The sequence below is a fragment of the Rhinoraja longicauda genome, chromosome 2 (genome assembly GCF_053455715.1).
Source record: "Rhinoraja longicauda isolate Sanriku21f chromosome 2, sRhiLon1.1, whole genome shotgun sequence".
Classification (NCBI taxonomy): Eukaryota; Metazoa; Chordata; class Chondrichthyes; order Rajiformes; family Arhynchobatidae; genus Rhinoraja; species Rhinoraja longicauda.
In genome coordinates, this window is record NC_135954.1 from 19,564,793 (window position 1) to 19,585,681 (window position 20,889).

The 20,889-nt window shown below is 45.5% G+C and overlaps 1 long non-coding RNA gene across 1 annotated transcript in view; it reads left to right on the forward strand.

Moving 5' to 3' along the window:
- The first annotated feature begins 5,381 nt into the window (after positions 1-5,381).
- LOC144602667 (uncharacterized) overlaps positions 5,382-20,889 on the forward strand; it is a 103,641-nt gene continuing 88,133 nt past the window's right edge. The window contains exon 1 of the long non-coding RNA XR_013548479.1: positions 5,382-5,496. This is a non-coding gene — a long non-coding RNA (uncharacterized LOC144602667). The remainder of the gene's footprint in view (positions 5,497-20,889) is intronic.

The following is a 20,889-nucleotide window of genomic DNA, read 5'->3' on the forward strand; positions in this document are numbered from 1 at the left end:
CTAACATAGGGAATTCATCCAAAGCGTTCCTCCCTATTTTGCTGTAATCTGAACAGCACTGTCAGCCGTGGCAACGGTTCCACTCCTGGCTCTGACCCAGGTAGCTGATGATCCAAGTGCAACATGCTCTATTGGGCAAGCGATGAAGAATGCACACCACTATTCCAAGAGGTTATCTCTTACTCTGTCGAGGCCTGGTAAGATTTATTTCTCAATTTATTTAACCAAAATAGATTATTTGACTATCATTGTTCCTATAAGGAGAGGTTGACGAATGGATTGTTTGCTCTGGTGAATTGGAGGCTGAGGCCTGATGGTCTGCATCCCAGAGTACTTAAGGAGGTGGCTCTAGAAATAGTGGAAGCATTGGAGATCATTTTTCAATGTTCTATAGATTCAGGATCAGTTCCTGTGGATTGGAGAATAGCAAATGTTATCCCACATTTTAAGAAAGGAGGGAGAGAGAAAACGGGTAATTATAGACCAGTTAGTCTGACATCAGTGGTGGGGAAGATGCTGGAGTCAATTATAAAAGACGAAATTGCTGAGCATTTGGATAGCAGTAATGGGATCATTCCGAGTCAGCATGGATTTACGAAGGGGAAATCATGCTTGACAAATCTACTGGAATTTTTTGAGGATGTAACTAGGAAAATTGACAAGGGAGAGTCAGTGGATGTGGTGTACCTCGACTTTCAGAAAGCCTTCGACAAGGTCCCACATAGGAGATTAGTGGGCAAAATTAGGGCACATGGTATTGGGGGTAGGGTACTGACATGGATAGAAAATTGGTTGACAGACAGAAAGCAAAGAGTGGGGATAAATGGGTCCCTTTCGGAATGGCAGGCAGTGACCAGTGGGGTACCGCAAGGTTCGGTGCTGGGACCCCAGCTATTTACGATATACATTAATGACTTAGACGAAGGGATTAAAAGTACCATTAGCAAATTTGCAGATGATACTAAGTTGGGGGGTAGTGTGAATTGTGAGGAAGATGCAATAAGGCTGCAGGGTGACTTGGACAGGTTGTGTGAGTGGGCGGATACATGGCAGATCAGTTTAATGTAGATAAGTGTGAGGTTATTCACTTTGGAAGTAAGAATAGAAAGGCAGATTATTATCTGAATGATGTCAAGTTAGGAGGAGGGGGAGTTCAACGAGATCTGGGTGTCCTAGTGCATCAGTCAATGAAAGGAAGCATGCAGGTTCAGCAGGCAGTGAAGAAAGCCAATGGAATGTTGGCCTTCGTAACAAGAGGAGTTGAGTATAGGAGCAAAGAGGTCCTTCTACAGTTGTACCGGGCCCTGGTGAGACCGCACCTGGAGTACTGTGTGCAGTTTTGGTCTCCAAATTTGAGGAAGGATATTCTTGCTATGGAGGGCGTGCAGCGTAGGTTCACCTGGTTAATTCCCGGAATGGCGGGACTGTCGTATGTTGAAAGGCTCGAGCGATTGGGCTTGTATACACTGGAATTTAGAAGGATGAGGGGGGATCTTATTGAAACATATAAGATAATTAGGGGATTGGACACATTAGAGGCAGATAACATGTTCCCAATGTTGGGGGAGTCCAGAACAAGGGGCCACAGTTTGAGAATAAGGAGTAGGCCATTTAGAACGGAGATGAGGAAGAACTTTTTCAGTCAGAGGGTGGTGAAGGTGTGGAATTCTCTGCCTCAGAAGGCAGTGGAGGCCAGTTCGTTGGATGCTTTCAAGAGAGAGCTGGATAGAGCTCTTAAGGATAGCGGAGTGAGGGGGTATGGGGAGAAGGCAGGAACGGGGTACTGATTGAGAGTGATCAGCCATGATCGCATTGAATGGCGGTGCTGGCTCGAAGGGCTGAATGGCCTACTCCTGCACCTATTGTCTATTGTCTATTGTCTAATAGCAGTGTAAAGATTATGCGAGGCACGGCTCTGGTAAACGGTCAGAACCTTTGAAAATGTCAACTGCTTGAGGGCATAGTTTCAGTGTGGCTCAGTGGCATAGCCGGTAGAGCTGCTGCCTGACAGCGTCCGAGGCCCGGGTTTGATCCTGACTGCGGGTGCTGTCTGTATGGAGTTTTTTATACGTTCTCCCTGTGACTGTGTGGGTTTTCTCCAGGTGCTCCGGTTTCTTCCCACACTCCAAAGTCGTACAGGTTTGTTGGTTAATTGTCTTCAATAAAAATTGTAAGTTGTCCCTAGTGTGTAGGATAGTGTTTGTGTGTGGGATGATCGCTTGCCAGCGCTGACTCGGTGGGCCGAAAGACCTGTTTCTGCACCGTATCTCTAAAGTCTAAAGGTGTGGAAAGCAATACTTTACTGAACTGTATGCAAAAACAGAATTTCACTGTGTCTGTACATATGATAATAAAGAACCATTGACCATTGATTTAGCACTTGAAGGGTGATGGTCGGTGATAATCAAAGAGGATATTCCCTGGGACACTTTTTGGCTGTATCCATACATCTTGGATTTGCATGACTGAGGATTTTGTGACCACCTTTGCTGCATCTTGTAGGGAAATATTGATGGAGGTGTCTGGCATGTTGCAACCCAGTTACAGACAATAGACAATAGGTGCAGGCGGAGGCCATTCGGCCCTTTGAGCCAGCACCGCCATTCAATGTGATCATGGCTGATCATTCTCAATCAGTACCCCGTTCCTGCCTTCTCCCCATACCCCCTGACTCCGCTATCCTTAAGAGCTCTATCTAGCTCTCTCTTGAATGCATTCAGAGAATTGGCCTCCACTGCCTTCTGAGGCAGAGAATTCCACAGATTTACAACTCTCTGACTGAAAAAGTTTTTCCTCATCTCAGTTCTAAATGGCCTACCCCTTATTCTTAAACTGTGGCCCCTTGTTCTGGACTCCCCCAACATTAGGAACATGTTTCCTGCCTCTAACGTGTCCAACCCCTTTATAATCTTATACGTTTCGATAAGATCTCCTCTCATCCTTCTAAATTCCAGTGTATACAAGCCTAGTCGCTCCAGTCTTTCAACATATGACAGTCCCGCCATTCCGGGAATTAACCTAGTAAACCTACGCTGCACGCCCTCAATAGCAATTTTGTGACCACCTTTGCTGCATCTTGTAGGGAAATATTGATGGAGGTGTCTGGCATGTTGCAACCCAGTAGGACTTAGTCCTGGCACAGTTTTGCCAATTCGTGTGCCAGTGCCCAGGTTTTTATCATCAAGTATTTCTGAGCACGCTTGGAGCCCATGGTCACCGATGCGTGGGTCGGTGGAGCCCGTGGCTGGGCCTGGGTCGGTGCCATGGAGGCGTCCGGAGAGGAGCCGGCAGCGTTAGTGGAGAGGTCGGTGTGGTGCCCGATGATGGCGCCGACCGACGGACGAGGACGGACACGTGGAAGTGAGGACGCCGCTTCCCAAGGGAAGGAACAAAGGAGGACCTGGCGTGGGGGGATCGGCATGAGGAGGAAGAGCAATGCGGACCCGGTGTTGGGGGGACCGCTGTGAAGAACACAATGAACAATGGACAATGGACAATGGAGGACCCGGCGTGGGGGGAGCCGCTGTGAAGAACACAATGGACAATGGACAATGGAGGACCCGGTGTGGGGGGAGCCGCTGTGAAGAACACAATGGACAATGGACAATGGAGGACCCGGTGTGGGGGGAGCCGCAGTGAAGAACACAATGGACAATGGAGGACCCGGCGTGGGGGGACCGCTGTGAAGAACACAATGGACAATGGACAATGGAGGACCCGGTGTGGGGGGAACGCCGTGAGGGAGGGGGGGCATGGAAGAACAAGGGGGAACTAACGGGGGGGGGGGGGGGGGGAATTTGTAACTTTGTCAGGGCCCTTTATGGGTGACTATTTGCATACCTTGGCACAGTATGCAAGCAAATAATGTCACTGTGACTTGTCATACGTGACAACAAAGTATTCAATTCAATTCAATTCAAAAGTGACTTTGGCATGCCTGGATTGTAAGCCTTGATGGATTCTGGGTGGTCTGTTCAATTCTGTTCTCACTGCAACTTGCGTGATTTCAGGGGAAGAAAGGGGTCATCTTAATGATGTGCCGCTTGCGCCACTCCTGGTCTGAAAAGGGTCCCAACCCCGAAATGTCACCTATCCAAGTTTTCCAGAGAAGCTGCATGACCTGCTGATTTATTCCGGCACTTTCGGTCCTTTTGTGTGTTAACCAGCATCTGCAGTTCCTTGATTCTACCCGTGGTGTGAGCCTGGCAGGGTAATGGCAGCAAATTCTCTTTCCTGAAGGGAGCAAATAGTTTTTTACCACACCATCGCAGAATCTAGTTCTGTTTTATTAGAATTTTCAAAGAACCGTATTTATATCCCCCTATTTTCGATAATAACCGTATTTGATTTCCCTACTCCTCTGGTGAGACTTAAACAATTGCTTTTTCACTGTTTGTCTCATCTGACCATTTGTCCCAGAGCGTGAGTTTGTTCCAAAATGAGGACACAAAGCGCTGGAGTAACTCAGCGGGTCATGACTTTGTTCCAACTTCCCTTAAATCCTTTCATTCATCAATCAAATCTAATCTTGATTTCTGTCATAAGCACTTGGTTTGCAAGCTTCTTTCATGCTCCTTTCCATTCCTTTCTGATTACATGACTGAGAACCATTTATATTTATAAGGGAATGCATATTTATGTTCTGAGGATGGATATGATGATGTTGCCAGGACTAGAGGGTGTGAGCTTTTGGGAGAGGTTGAGTAGGCTGGGTCTCTATTCCTTGGAGCGCAGGAGGATGAGGGGTGATCTTATAGAAGTGTATAAAATCATGAGAGAAATAAATCTGGTAGATGCACAGAATCTCTTGCCCAGAGGAGGGGAATCGAGGACCAGAGGACATAGGTTCAAGGTGAAGGGGAACAGATTTAATAGGAATCCGAAGGGTAACTTTTTCACACAAAGGGTGGTGGGTGTATGGAACAAGCTGCCAGAGGAGGTACTGTAGTTGAGGTGGGGACTATCCAACATTTAGTTAGACCGGAACATGGATAGGACAAGTTTGGAGGGATTTGGACCACTTGCTGGCAGGTGGGACTAGTGTAGCTGGGACATGTTGGCCGGTGTGGGCAAGTTGGGCCGAAGGGCCTGTTTCCACACTGTATCACTCAATGACTCTATCACAAGAAACTGCAGATGCTCGAGAAGTGTCCTGAGGTGAAATGCAATCTCCTCAGATGCTGCCTGACCTACTGAGTTCCTCCAGCACTTTATTATTTTTCTAGGTGCTGGGAATGATTTGATTTGGCAGTTTAGCTGCATATTTTTAGTTTAGTTTCGAGATATTGCCTGGAAACAGGCCTTTCGGCCAACCATGTCCACGCTGACCATCTGTTATATGTTATCCCACTTTCTCAACCACTCCGTACAGATCAGGAGCAATTTGACTGAGGTCAATTAACCTACAAGCCTGGACGTCTTTGGGATGTGGGAGGACATCAAAGCACTTGGCGGATTATATCATCAAGGGAGAACGTACAAACTCCACATCAACAGGTAAAAAAAGGCAAAAGTGTCCAAAACGTCATCCGTCCAGAGATACTGCCTGACCTGTGGAGTTACACCAGCACTTTGTCCTTTTTTGTAAAACCAGCATCTGCAGTTTTTCATATCTCCACACAGATAGAACCCAGGCCTCTGGTGCTGTGAGAAGCAAATTTACACATCTCACATTTTTGCTATCAAGTTGGAAAAGATCCCAAATGCAATGGTAATATCAACCATGCTTTGGGGGAAACAAAAAGGTTTGTTTTTGATTTTTTTTATTCTTGTGTTTGAATTCTTTTGTTTGAATAGCAAAAATGTGAGATGTGTAAAATGCTTCTCATGAATGGCAAGAGTTGTCACATTAGAAGAACAAAAGGGTATGTTAATGGCACTTTATTGTGGCGTTAGATTCCTTTGTCACAATTACCGTTTCATGATATACCAAACGACATGTCCCACCCCAATTGCTATTGGCATGCACAGAGCTTTTGTTCTTTGCCTCTCATTGAAACTCAGTGGGAATAATGACTTCCTTGTGTTCATTAAAATGAGGAAACCAATAAGTGACTGATGCATCTTCAGGACTTTTGAATGTAAAATCAGATTATTTAAAAAAGTGAACATCAAACAAAACATTGTAAAAAAACTGAAGGATTAGTTTAAGAACACGCAATGTGGTTTGTTAACAGATGGAAGAACCAGTGAGAAACTTTTGTTTTCAGGACTTTTGTGCACAAAGTCAATGCCTCATTTGGGAACATGGTCTAATATTCAGTTTAGTTTAGAGATCCAGCATGGAAACAGGCCCTTTGCCCCACACTAGGGATAATTTTTACACATACACCAAGCCAATTAACCTACATACCTGTTTATTCACAAAATGCTGGAGTAACTCAGCAGGTCAGGCAGCATCTCGGGAGAGAAGGAATGGGTGACGTTTCGGGTCGAGACCCTTCTTCAGACTGACGTTTCGGGTCGAGACCCTTCTTCAGACTGACTCGGGATTGAACTCGGGTCTTTGGACCGTGGGAGGAAACCAAAGATCTCTACGAAAATCCACGCGGTCACAGGAAGAACGTACAAACTCCGCACAGACAGCACCTGTGGTCGGAAAAAAACCCTGCAGATGCTGGTTCAAATCGAAGGTAGACACAAAATGCTGGAGTAACTCAGCAGGTCAGGCAGCACCTCGGGAGAGAAGGAATGAGTGACGTTTCGGGTCGAGGCCCTTCTTCAGACTGACTCGGGATTGAACTCGGGTCTCCGGCGCAGTGAATGCTGTTAGGCAGCAACTCTAACGCTGCGCCACCATAGCCGCCCTAATGTTATGAGTTGCTCCACGCTGCCTGGTCCATGTGGCCAATCTTAGTATTGACCAGAGGTCATTGCCTCAGAATTAAAGGGCGCTCTTTTAGAAAGGAGGTGAGGAGGAACTTCTTTAGTCAGAGGGTAGTTAATCTGTGGAACTCATTGCCACAGAGGGCTATGGAGGCCGTCAGTGGATATTTTAATGGCAGAGATAAACAAGTTCGTGATTAGGAAGGGTGTCAAGGGCTATGGGGAGAAGGCAGGAAAGTGGGATTAGGAGGCAGAGATCAGCCATGATTGAATGGCGGTGTGGACTCTACGGGCCGAATGGCCTAATTCTACTCCTATAACTTGTGAACTTTTGGTAGATGAAAAGTGGCCTTACTTGTCTGAACTGGCCTATGCATTTCCAATTTGATGACACTTTGCAAGGTGGATTAATCCAACAAATCACTGTTACCAATGGTTCAAGAAAGATCATTGCCTCTCCCATGGACCATCTATGGATGGGAATTTATTCACAAAATGCTGGAGTAACTCAGCAGGTCAGGCAGCATCTCAGGAGAGAAGGAATGGGTGACGTTTCGGGTCGAGACCCTTCTTCAGACTGATGTCGGGGGCAGGACAAAGGAAGGATATAGGTGGAGACAGGAAGATAGAGGGAGATCTGGGAAGGAGGAGGGGAAGAGAGGGACAGAGGAACTATCTAAAGTTGGAGAAGTCGATGTTCATACCACTGGGCTGCAAGCCGCCCAGGCGAAATATAAGGTGCTGTTCCTCCAATTTCCGGTGGGCCTCACTATGGCACTGGACGAGACCCATGACAGAAAGGTCAGACTGGGAATGGGAGGGGGAGTTGAAGTGCTCGGCCACCGGGAGATCAGTTTGGCCAACGCGGACCGAGCGCAGGTGTTGAGCGAAGCGATCGCCGAGCCTGCGCTTGGTTTCGCCGATGTAAATAAGTTGACATCTAGAGCAGCGGATGCAATAGATGAGGTTGGAAAATGCCACATCCTTAATGTCTGCAATCTTCCACAATGGGTGGTCTTGCCTTACATTGCCTTCAAGTTACAGTCACAGAGTCGTACAGCATGGAAACGGGCCCTTCGGCCCAACCTATCCACACCGACCAACATGTCCCATCAGCACTAGTCCTACCTACCTGCGTTTAAACCTACCCTATCCATGTACCTGTCTAAATGTTTCTTAAAAATTGCCATAGTAATGTTTCTTAAAAATTGCAATAATACCTGCCTCAACTACCTCCTCCAGCAGCCCATTCCATACCCTCACCACCATTTGGGTAAAAAAAAAAATGACCCCTCAGGTTCCTATTGCATCTTTCTCCCCTTCCAGAAAGGAATCCAAAGTTCTGGAATTCCTTTCCAGTAGCTCTCAACCTCCTCCTTTTAGTCAGTCCTCAACTCACCTCTGATCATGCTTATCATCAGCTGTCCTTATGCAAAGCACCCTGAGAGTTGTGGACTCCATAAATACCAGTTGTTATCTGCGTATTAAAGCAATTATAAAGCAGTTAAAGCAGGATAAATAAAGGAGGGTCAGTGGATGTTGTTTACTTAGATTTTCAGAAGGCCTTTGATAAGGTGCTCCACATGATGCCGATAAACAAGATATCAGCCCATGGACACAAAAAGCTGGAGTAACTCAGCGGGTCAGATAGCATATCTGGAGAAAAGGAATAGGTGACGTTTCTGATCGAGACTCTACTTCAGACGGTATTAGAGTATTAGCCCATGGTATTAGAGGCAAGGTACTAGCTTGGGTGGAAGATTGGTTGATTGGAAGAATGTCAGTTGAAGATAGAGTTCAGATTGTTCTGAATTTGTGATCCCTGGTTTTCCCAAAAGGAATTGCACAATGAAGATCATTTAATTGAAGCCATTTATCACAAGCCGTGTTATTTTAAAGGCTTGTGAATGACTGACGTTGTAAATGGTGCTAGTATAGGCAGAACCCACTCTGTGTGGTTAAGGGATTTTCATTCTCCTGGCTGGGTCAGACCATTTTAAAGTGCAGTTTACACAGTTGTGGCACTGATTGTCCGCGCTAAACTTTGCTGTCACAGTTAATGCTCGGCAAATATTTTTGCAAGATAGCAACTGCTTGCCAAGGGTCACGGGAAGGCCACTTCTACGTTGAGACATCCTTGTAGTCTGGAGCGCACCGGTCGGTCCAGGCAATTATTTTGTTTGCTGTGCATTTTGCACATTCCGATTTGAAATGGGCCCCCTAACATAACCCCCTGGCTTTGTGCTGCCATTTATCAGTGCCCTTCAACAGTGACACTGGCTGACAGGGACAGCAGCCGTGGCAGCTGGAAGAGTGAGGAAGACCGACTCGCTTGCACACCCACCCTCCACGCAGCTTAATAAGCCCCTTTCATTCAGCAGAAGAGCTGCCACTTCCACAGACGTACGATGACTTGCTGGTGCCAATGATAGTTTTCATCAGCTCCTAAGTGTTGGTTGGGGTGTGTGGGGGGAGCTGCTGCAGGTCAGTGAATCGAATCAGGCTTCACCAGTCAGATGTCAACCTAGTGTCTGATGCACTTTATTATCATAATCATACTTTATTAGCCAAGTATGTTTTGCAGCATACAAGGAATTTGTGTATGTCTATGTAGAGACAAACTGTACACTGTATACACACTGTAAACGGCCTGATTGTAATTTAGTTTTGTAGTTTAGAGATACAGTGCGGAAACAAGCCCTTCGGCCCACCGAGTCCGCACCGACCACCAAACCTCGCACACTAACACTATCCTTATACATTAGGGACATTTTACCAAAGCCAATTAACCTACAAACCTGTACGTCTTTGGAGTGTGGGAGGAAGATCCCGGAGGAAACCCATGCAGGTCACGGGGAGAACGTACAGGCAAGCTCCCCTAGTCAGGATCGAACCCGGGTCTCTGGCACTGTCAGGCAGCAGCAACTCTACCGCTGTGCCACCGTGCTGGCCCAGTTTGGATTGCCAGCACTGCATTCCCATGGGAGAGTGGACATACAGGCTTGATTGTCATCATACAGATAGCTTCTGGTCCCTTTGTTTGTATGTTTGCATGCCTTGCAAGCGAAAGGAAAGGGCGTTCGTTAGTGACCATCATGTGGACTTTTTGAATGACGTGGTTCAATCACTAGAAGATTAAGGTATAAAGTAATGTTAAACATTTCAAGGCGTGATGTTCCATGTAAATAACAGATGTCCCTTAAATGAGGTCTGGCTGAACTTCACGCAGACATCAAATGGTGCTTTATTTGTCACATATGCAACTGCACAGTGAAATTATTTTTGCTAATATTACACGTGCAGGCGCTGCTGGTTTTGGTGCTATTATTCAAAGTCCAGAGTCCGCACTCGATGTACTAGAGCAGTTCCCGCAAACCGACGCTCCTCTCCTCTCCTCTCCTCTCCTCGCCTCGCCAGGCCATCTTTGTGTCCCAGGCGCACCTCCTGACGCCATCCTCTGAAGTACTGGAGGCATTGCCCTCCTACAGGCCCTTGCTCCTCTCGTCCAATGTCTCCAGCTCCCTGCCTCCCGGTTACACCCGACAAAGAGCCTTCGGATGGGTACCTGGTCCCACTGACCGACAAACCTTCTGGGTGGACCCCAACGAGCCCCAATGGGCAAACATACTGCTCTCTGTGACTCTTTTTCACTTCTCCAAAACAAACATTGATTAAGTTTAGTTTCGTTTAGTTTGGAGATACAGTGCGGAAACAGGCATTTCGGCCCACCGAGTCCGCACCGACCAGCGTTCTCCACGCATTAACACAAGCCTACGTACACACTAAGGACAGTTTACACTTATACCAAGTGTACAGAGGGAGTTAGATGTGGCCCTTGTGGCTAAAGGGATCAGGGGGTATGGAGAGAAGGCAGGTATGGGATACTGAGTTGGATGATCAGCCATGATCATATTGAATGGCGGTGCAGGCTCGAAGGGCCGAATGGCCTACTCCTGCACATATTTTCTATGTTTCTATGTTTCTACAAACCCAAGCCAATTAACCTACATACCTGTACATCTTTGGAGTGTGGGAGGAAATGGAAGATCTCAGAGAAAACCCACGCGGTCACGGAGAGAACGTACAAACTCCGTACAGACGGCGCCCGCAGTCGGGATCAAACCCGGGTCTCTGGCGCTGCAAGCGCTGTAAAGCAGCAATTCTACTGCTGCGCCACTGTGCCGCCCTGTTAACCAGACAAGAGCCACATCCCAGAAATGTGTTCTTTATTTGGCTAATGGAAATTGCCCTAGTGTGAGGGCGTGGTAGGAGAATTGGGGGTCGGAGGGAGTTGATGGCCATGTGCAAGAGAAGATGTTACAAGGAAATTAAGTGGGAGAACATTAAATGCAGAGAAAACTTACAAGGATGTTAACCATCTGAGCTATATGGAGAGGTTGAGCAGGCTAGGGCTTTATTCCTTCCGCAGGTGGATGAAGGGTGACCTTCTAGAGGTGTTTAAGACTATGAAGGGGAACAGATAGGGTAGATGCACAGAGTCTTTTACCCAGAGAAGGGGAATCAAGAACCAGTTAGGTCTAAGGTGAGAGTGGAAAGATTTAATAGGAAACAGAGGGGCAACTTTTTCCACACAGAGGGTGGTAGGTATATGGAAGGAGCTGCCAAACGATGTGGATGCGACAGGTATAACATTTAAAATACATTTAGACAGGTGCATGAACAGAAAAGGTTTAGAGGGCTATGTGCCAAATGTGGGCAGGTGGATCTAGTATAGATGGGACTTCTTGGTCGACAAGGGCAAGTTTGGCCAAAGGGTCTGTTTCTATGCAGTTTGACTCCCTGACTCAATAATGGGCTGAAGGGAATGTTATGTGACCTGACATAGACTAGATGGGCCGAATGACTGCCTGCTAGGTCACGAGAGAACGTGGAGAGAAATATACATATCCTTCCTTAAGGATCCTTAATTAGTTCTAGCCTTTCAAAATAATGATTAATTCTATCGTTCAGAATCAGAATTAGAATAACCATTATTGTCATCCAAAAAAACAAGTCTTTTGGCCGAGATTTTGTCACCCACAGTCCAACAATAAGAGCAATAAAAATAAGCAATTACACACACAACCACAAACCAACACAAAACAAAAAAAAGTAACATCTATCACAGTGAGTCTCCTCCAGTCACCTCCTCACTGTGATGGAAGGCCAGAATGTCTTTTCCCTTCCCCTGCCGTCTTCACCCGCGGTCAGGCTGCTGAAGTTGCCACGTTCCAGGCCGCGCCGGACGGTGAAAGGTCCGCAGCGGGCCGACCCAAGCCCCGCGACCCGGGACGGGCGAAGACGCTCCCGCTGCACGTCGGGGCGGTCGTGGCTCCCGACATCAGAACTTTAATCTGTTCTATTTCTGACACCATTAGGCTAGATTTAGTTAAATAGTTATTTCTTGAAGATGTATCATAGCAAGTAACTCAGGAATCCCCAGTTTTAATAGTTTAGTTTAGAGATGCAGTGCAGAAATCGGCCCTTTGGCCCACCGAGTCCGCACCGACTGGCGATCCCCGCATACTAACTCTATCCTACACACATTAAGAACATTTTTTCTACATTTATACCAATTAACCTACAAATCTTTGTAGTGTGGAAGGAACCCGAAGATCTCGGTGAAAACCCACACGGTCACGGGGAGAACGTACAAACTCAGTACGGACAGCACTTGGAGTCAGGACTGAACCAGGGTCTCTGGGGCTGTAAGGCTCTATCATTGTGCCACCCAATCATAGAATCATGGAGACGATGCGTTTTACAAAATACAAAGTACTGGAGAAATTCAACAGGTCAGGTGACATCTTTGGAGGAAATGGACAGATGTTTTGGGTTGGCACCTTTCTTCACGTTGATTGTAGTAGGGGGGTGAAAGGTGCAAGTGAGAGTCATTGGGTATACAACATGGAAATGGGCCCTTCGGCCCTGCCTGTTCATTCTGACCCATCTACACTAGTCGCATCTGCCCACATTTAGCCCCTATCTTTCTAAATGTTTCCTATCCATGTGCCTTATCAAATGTTTTTAAAATGGTGTTATCGTACCTGCATTAACTACTTCTTCTGGCAGTTCAATCCAAATGCTCACCACCTTCGGTGTGGAAAAAGCTGCCCTACAGGTCCCAATTAAATATTTTCCCTCTCACCTTAAACCTATATTTGGTTCCTGATTCCCCCAACTCTGGGTAAAAGACTCTATGCATTCACTCTATCTATCCCCCTCGTGATTTTGTACAGCTCTATAAGAACCAGGGGCCACAGTCTTAGAATAAAGGGGAGGACATTTAAAACTGAGGTGAGAAGGAACCTTTTCACCCAGAGAGTTGTGAATTTGTGGAATTCTCTGCCACAGAGGGCAGTGGAGGCCAAATCACTGGATGAATTTAAGAGAGAGTTAGATAGAGCTCGAGGGGCTGGTGGAATCAAGGGACATGGGGAGAAGGCAGCACGGGTTATTGATTGTAGATGATCAGCCATGATCACAATGAATGGCGGTGCTGGCTCGAAGGGCCGAATGGCCTCCTCCTGCACCTATATTCTATGTTTCTAAGATCACCTATCAACCTCCTGCACTCCAAGGAATAAAGTTACTCCTCAGTTTCCTGTGGTCCAAAGAGAAACCTGCCCAAGCTCTCTCTCAAGCTCAGGCCCTTGAGTTTTGGCAACATTCTCATAAATCTCTGCATTCTTTCCAGAGTGGATAGGTGGAAACAGGAGAGGGGAGTCTTGGTTGGCAGATGGATGGAGTAATAGTCCAATTAAAACAACCCTCACCTTTATCCACCCATCACTTACAGGTTTTGCCCACTCCCATCTCTCTTTTCCAGCACTTTCTCTCCATTGCTCTCAATCTGAAGAAGAGTCCCGATCCAAAACATTACCTGTCTATTCCCTCCACCGATGTTGCCTGACCAGGAGTTCCTCCAGCACTTTGTTTTTGTTACCGCTCAGGATTCCAACACCTGCGGTTCCCTTTGTCTCCGTTTTGCTTTTCACTTAGTCCACCTTTCTCTTTTTAAACAATGGTGTTATTTTTGTAGTTTTACAGTCCGTTGGCATCCAGAAACATGATGTGACCATTCTCCCTCTATTGCCTGTCAGAACACTCAATTGAATAATGAGCCACTTAAATAACCAACATAGTCATCTCCTTTTGGAGAAGAAATAATTGCTTGTCACTTATTGGAATGATCCCAGGAACGGGGAGGTTAACCCGTGATGAGCGTTTGTCAGCATTGGGCCTATCCTCGCTGGAGAAGAATGAGGGGGGACCATAGTGAAAGGCTTGGATAGAGTGAATGTGGAGAGGATGCTTCCACTAGTGGGAGAGTCTAGGGCCAGAGGTCATATCCTAAGAATAAAAAGACATTCCTTTAGGAAGGAGATGAGGAGGAATTTCTTTAATCAGAGGGTGGTGAATCTGTGGAATTCATTGCCACAGAATGTTGTGGAGGCCAAGTCAATGGATATTTTTAAGGCATAGATAGATAGATTCGTGATTAGTACAGGTGTTAGGGGTTATGGGGAGAAGGCAGGAGAATGGGGTTAAGAGGGAAAGATAGATCAGCCATGATTGAATGGTGGAGGAGACTTGAAAGCAGAATGGCCTAATTTTGCTCCTATCACTCATGAATTTATGAAAAGGGGATTATGAACATATTCGTAAGTAGATTGAAACTTTTTCAGCTCACCACGTTTTAAACCCTGCCTGTGAATTGGCTTGGGATATCATTCAACAAATGTTCAAGAATGCAATGTCTTCTTTGCAGGCTTAGTTGGAAACATCAAAAACAGATGGCTGAGTCCCAGTCTGTGTCTAAGTTGTTCAACAAGACTAGTTTGCATTTGTATAGTGCTTGCATGTAGAACAACACCCCCAGAGTTACCATAACCAAAAGATGTACTCTCAATAAAGTGCTGCATTATTCAATAGTGAGCCCCGGCAGGGAATTTTGGAAAGATTTTTTTGAATTCAGTGTTAACACTGCTGAGCCCAATGTGTTAAATGACTAAATAATACCTTTAATTGAATTCCATTCATTGTGTACTTGAGTGCCATATCTTTTTCATCCTATTAGAAATAATCAGTTATGTTTTAATTTGCCAATAGTCAACCGAGCATAATCAGCCAAACTTCTTTCAAATGTTTAGTCTCATTGTTTTTGTTGCTCTTGGAGACGTGCAGCATCACTGTGAATGTAATCCTAATTTAAAAAAATGGTTTGTCTTCAGTCCTGATGTAAACTGCATCCATTTTTTCTGACCAGTGACTGAGGGTGGAAAGCACTGTACGTGAAACAGCATCCCGTCCAGCCTCATATCCTCTCCATTACCAAGGCAACCTACTTCTACTTCCTCAACCTTGCCTGTCTCTCCCACTGCCTCCACTCTTTTGCAACTGCAACCATTGCTACTCTTTGATGTGATTATTCCTGCTCAGTCTTTTTTAACTTGCAACTTCCATAAACTTGAGATTGTTCAAAACCCTGCATGATTCTCGGGCGGCACGGTGGCGCAGTGCTAGAGTTGCTGCCTAACCTGCACCCCAGTAACGGACTGTTCCAGATGCTACGATCAGGCAAACTCCTCCGCTGTCACGCTGTAAAAACGGAGAGGATGAGACGGAGTTTCTTCCCACAGGCCATCAGGACTGTCAACTTTTATAACTCCAGAGACTAAATTTTTGTCTACACTATAGTAACTTATTAACTTTATTTATATGCTGTAACTGTAATTCTTTTTTGTGCACAATCCGCAGGCATTGCCACTTTCATTTCACTGCACATCGTGTATGTGTATGTGACAAATAAATTTGACTTGACTTGACTAACCGCGAGCAAAGACCTAGGTTCGATCCTGACTCCGGGTGCTGTCTGTACGGAGTTTGTACGTTCTCCACGTGACCGCGTGTTTTTCTCCGGGTGCTTTGGTTTCCTCCCACGCTCCAAAGGCGTACAGGTTTGTTGTTTAATTGACTTCGGTAAAGATTGTAAATTGTCCCTCGTGTGTAGGATAGTGGTAGCGTGCGGGGTGATCACTGGTCGGCGCAGACTCGGTGGATTGAAGGGCCTGTTTCCGCACTGTTTCTCTAAACTAAACTAAAACTCAGATTCTGTTTATAGACACAAAATGCTGTAGTAACTCAGCGGGTCAGGCAGCATCTCTGGAGAGAAGGAATAGGTGACGTTTTGGGTCGAGACCCTTCTTCAGACTGAGACTCAGGGGAGAGGGAAACAGGAGGTACGAAAAGGTACAGCACAAATCAGAGTTGGCTCAGGATGACTTAGGAAAGGTGGAGCCCAGAATGTCCCATTGCTGGCTACAGAAGAGGTGGGAATGAAGGAATACAATCAGTGGGATACAAGTACCAAGACAGCTAGGGTGGGGGAGGGATGAAGAGAGATGGAATGCAAGGGTTACTTGAAATTAGAGAAATCACTTTCATATCACTGGGTTGTAAGCTGCCCAAGCGAAATATGAGGTGCTGTTTGTCCAATTTGCATGTGGCCTCACTCTGACAGTAGAGGAGGCCCAGGACAGAAAGGTCAGTGTGGGAATGGGAGGGGGAGTTAAAGTTTAGTTGAGAGATACAGCGCAGAAACAGGCCCTTCGGCCCACCGAGTCCACGCCGACCAGCGATCCCCGTTTATTAACACTATCCTACACCCACTAGGGACAATTTTTACATTTACCAAGCCAATTAACCTACATACCCGTACACCTTTGGAGTGTGGGAGGAAACCGAAGATCTCAGAGAAAACGCACACAGGTCATGGGGAGAACATACAAACTCCATATAGGCAGCACCCGTAGTCGGGATCGAACCCGGGTCTCCGGCGCTACATTCGCTGTAAGGCAACAACTCTACTGATGCGCCACCGTGTTTGGCAAGAGGGAGATCACAAGATTCTGTTTACCTGTCATCAAAACGATCACTGAGGCGGCACCCTACAGTGGTACAGCATGGAAATAAGTTCCTTAGAGTCACAGAGTCAAGGTGTGATACAGTGTGGAAACAGGCCCTTTGGCCCAACTTGCCCACATCGACCAACATTGTCCCAGCTACACTGCCTGCGCTTGGTCCATATCCCTCCAAGCCTGTCCTATCCATGTAGCTCCTTCTGCCAACTAGTTCATGCCGATCGAGTTGCCGAACCAAATTTGGTTCCATTTGCCTTTGAAGGCTCGTATCCATCCAAACCTTTCCTACCCACATACCTGTTTAAATGTTGTAATTGCACTCGCATTTCCATCGGCAGTTCTTCCATGTTTGCACCTCTTTTTTATTATTATATCTATTTTAAATCCTGCATTTGCGTATTCAGGTTCTTGTATGGCCTTTCAATTGCCCTTTTCTGGAATCTCACCACTTACAAAATGGCAAAGAAGAACAAAGGGTGTGGGAGTGCATCGTAACCCAACCAAATAATTCTGGATCCCTTCACCCCCTCAACCAGTCCTGTACAAAGGCATTCCACTACTTTGAAAGCCATTGAATCAGGGTGGCAGCAGGCCATCCTCAACCCTGGAGAATTGCCTCAGATGACGGAAGGGTAGACAGTCAGAACCAACTTCCCAGGATGGGGAGATGAAATACTAGAGGACATGGCTCCAAGGTGAGAGGGGCAAAGTTTAAAGGAGATTTGCAGGGCAAGTTTTCTTTTTCAGAGGGTCGTGCTGAGGGGGTTGACATACAATACAATACAATACAATATATCTTTATTGTCATTGTACAGGGGTACAACGAGATGGGAATGCGTTGTACCCCTGTACAGCAGGGGTACAGGGGTACAATGCATGTACAATGCAATAAACGAATCAGCTCGTAATTAATTAATTAATTAATGATCATTTAATCAATGGTTAATTAATTATTAATATTATTAATAATATTCATTAATTATTCCCATAATTAATGGGAATAATTATGGGAATAATTCCATTCCCATACAATGCAATAAATTAATTAGCTAGTCAGTATTAATTTAAACAGCGCAATAAAACAAATTAGAAACAGTTTTAAAATAGAATAAAGTGCAAGTAGATCTATGCCGGTTCACTGTGCGATGTGACCATCCGGCTCGGCAGGACCGGTTCATAGCAGCTATGGCCCTGGGGATGAAGCTGTTCCTGAGTCTGGAGGTGCGGGCGTAGAAGGCCTTGAATCGTCTGCCCAATGGTAGGAGTTCGAACAGACTGTTGCAGGGGTGTGAAGAGTCTTTGTGGATGCTGGTGGCTTTTCTGAGGCAACGTGTGTTGTAGATGCCCTCCAAGGCTGGTAGCTGTGTTCCGATAGTCCTCTGAGCTCTATGGACTACCCGCTGAAGAGCTTTCCTCTCTGCCTCCATGCAGCTGAGGTACCACACAGGGATGCCATGCGTTAGGATGCTCTCTATGGTGCAGCAGTAGAAGGTCGTCAGCAGCTGTTGGGGTAGACCAGACTTTTTCAGTGTTCTTAGGTAGAACAGTCGCTGCTGTGCCTTCTTGACCAGCGCAGCAGTGTTAGTGGACCATGTTAGGTCCTCCGAAATGTGAGTGCCCGGTAACTTGAAGCTGGACACTCTCTCCACACTGTCCCCGTTGATAAAGATCGGGGCGTATTCCCCGTGACATGACAGTGGCATTTAATGACTTTTGGATAGGCATATGGATGTGGTGGGATATGGACTATGTACAGGCAGATAAGGATTGTTCTTGGCATCATGCTCAGCACAAACATAGTGGGCAGAAGGGCATGTTCCTGTGCTTTATTGTTCTATTTTCTATCTTCTTAAGAAAGATCTTCTCAATCAATGTCCCAGGAAATCTCTGTGTTTATCCAGTCCTGGCCATCTTTACATTGGTCGTTTTCTTTGCCTCATGATTGTATTTGATTCAGGTATTGATTCAGGTATTTGTTTGGGAAGGGGAGTCAGTCTACCCCACGACAGAAAGGGGAGGTGTTGTACAGCTTGGTAGCCACAGGGAAGAAGGATCTCCTGTGGCGTTCTTTAATGCATCTTGGTGGGACCAGTCTGTTGCTGAAGGTACTCCTCAGGTTGACCAATGTGTCATGGAGGGGGGTAAGCTGTATTGTTGGCATTGGCATTGAGAAGCATATCGTTATCAGCAGTTTTATGTTCATATTTTTGCATATTCTTCCTGTGATCACATGGGTTTTCTCCTGATGCTCTAGTTTTCTCTCATATCCTAAAGGTGTGTGAATTGATGTGTGAATTTCATTACGGTAAATCACTTCTAGTGTTAAACTGAGTGGTCGGATCTGCTGGGAGTTGACGGGAATGTGGTGATAAAATAAAATGGGATTAGCACAAATGCTGCTGGATGATCGGCATGGACATGGTGGACCAAAGGGCCCATTTCTGTGCCGTCGAATTCTACGTCCCTCCAAGATTAAACACAAACACGAAACACACACACCGAGCATTTGCAAAAGGCATTTTGGATGCTCTCCCGTTATTTGTATGTTAATTGAGGGCATTGATCTAGAGAATGTGAATCAAGAACGCCGAGCAGGCGAATTATAAAGTAATGCTGGAAAGTGAAAAACAAATTAAATTTGTATGACATTTTAGTGGAGTGCTTGCAATTCAGAGCAGACTGTTGCTCAAGTGTTGAGAGCCAATTCAGTCAGCCTGACCTCCACGCGCTCTGATTGTAGGACAAATCTATTATCCTGTACCAGTGGATTTGCAGCGTCCTGGAGGATGCACTTAATTTATACAAACCTCTCTTCAAAAGACGAGTCTGCGTTTAGGATTATGCCCTTCCACCAGTGAAAGGGCCTTTGTTTTACTTGCGCAGCAGTTCCCTCAATTTGCTCAATCGAAAGGGACATTTGTTACTTATATTGTTTTACTTTAGTGACTAGTTTAAAGCATAAGGGAATATTTAAAATTAAATTCAAGCAGTAGCTTTAATTCAAGTCTTCTGTGTGTTTTGCATGATTCATTTAGGATGTGTCTCCTTTGAGCCATTGGTGCTTGTGTGTATTTCCATGAAGAGTGCCAGGAAGCTTTAGCTAGCTTAAGTTGCTGTTTTTATTTGGACTCTGCAAGTATTGTACAACTTCTAGCAAGCCAGGGATAAAAGGATAGTTGCAGATGTGCCTATTTTGGACAAGCAAGTGAGAGCGATAGCGATAGAACGGTTTAAACCAGCATCTGCAGTTCCTTCCAACACATAGGAGCTGAGCATTGATTTGAATTGGAATTCTTTAGATATCCTTGTGTTTCTAATAAAGAAGTTAAGCTTAGTGCTATCGACGGCCTCAATTTGATGTTGATTGTCCAACGACCTTGTTCAAAGTAAAGCCCGGTGGCTCCTTATTTCCCTCCTTAATTCCGTTTCACCAATTAACACCTAGTCAATCTTGTTTTAAGAAGATAATAAGGTATTTATCTCATCTTTTTATTTTCCATGGTACTTTGCTCGATCCAAATTGGATACTGTGTTCTATAACATGGCACTTCAGGCTAATTCATTGTCTGTGAATGACCTTTGGGATTTTCTGATAACCCAAAAGGCATTTTATAAATAAATACAAGTTCTTATTTTGGCAAAGCCTATTGATTTGAGATTTTCTGTGCAGTTTGGATTTTCTTTTAAGCTGAATTTTCTTTAACCATAGTTGCTGAGTAGCTTTCTAATGCAATTAATCTTCTGAAAAAGATAAAGTAGAATGTTTTCTTAATGGCAAGAGCTCAGGAACTAGGCGCCTGTGCACACAAATCACTGAAAACTGCTGCTGAGGTTCAAAATGTAATCTAGCAGGCTAATAGAATAGGGGTCATTATCTTAAAGGGAAATTCATTTGAGTAAAATGCTTTGATTAGAGTCTATCTGCAGCAGGTTTGGTTGCTAATTTTTGGAAGCCTGTTGTAAAAGGAAAACAGCATGTACTGAATAGGAAGATTTTATGGGTTAAGTCAAAGGCGTGTCATGAGCAAAACACACAAAGTACTGGAGTAACTCAGCAGGTCAGGCAGCATCTGTGGAGGGACATTTTGGGTCGGGAACCTTTTTCGGACTGATTGCATTGGGAGTATGTGAAACCAAGCTG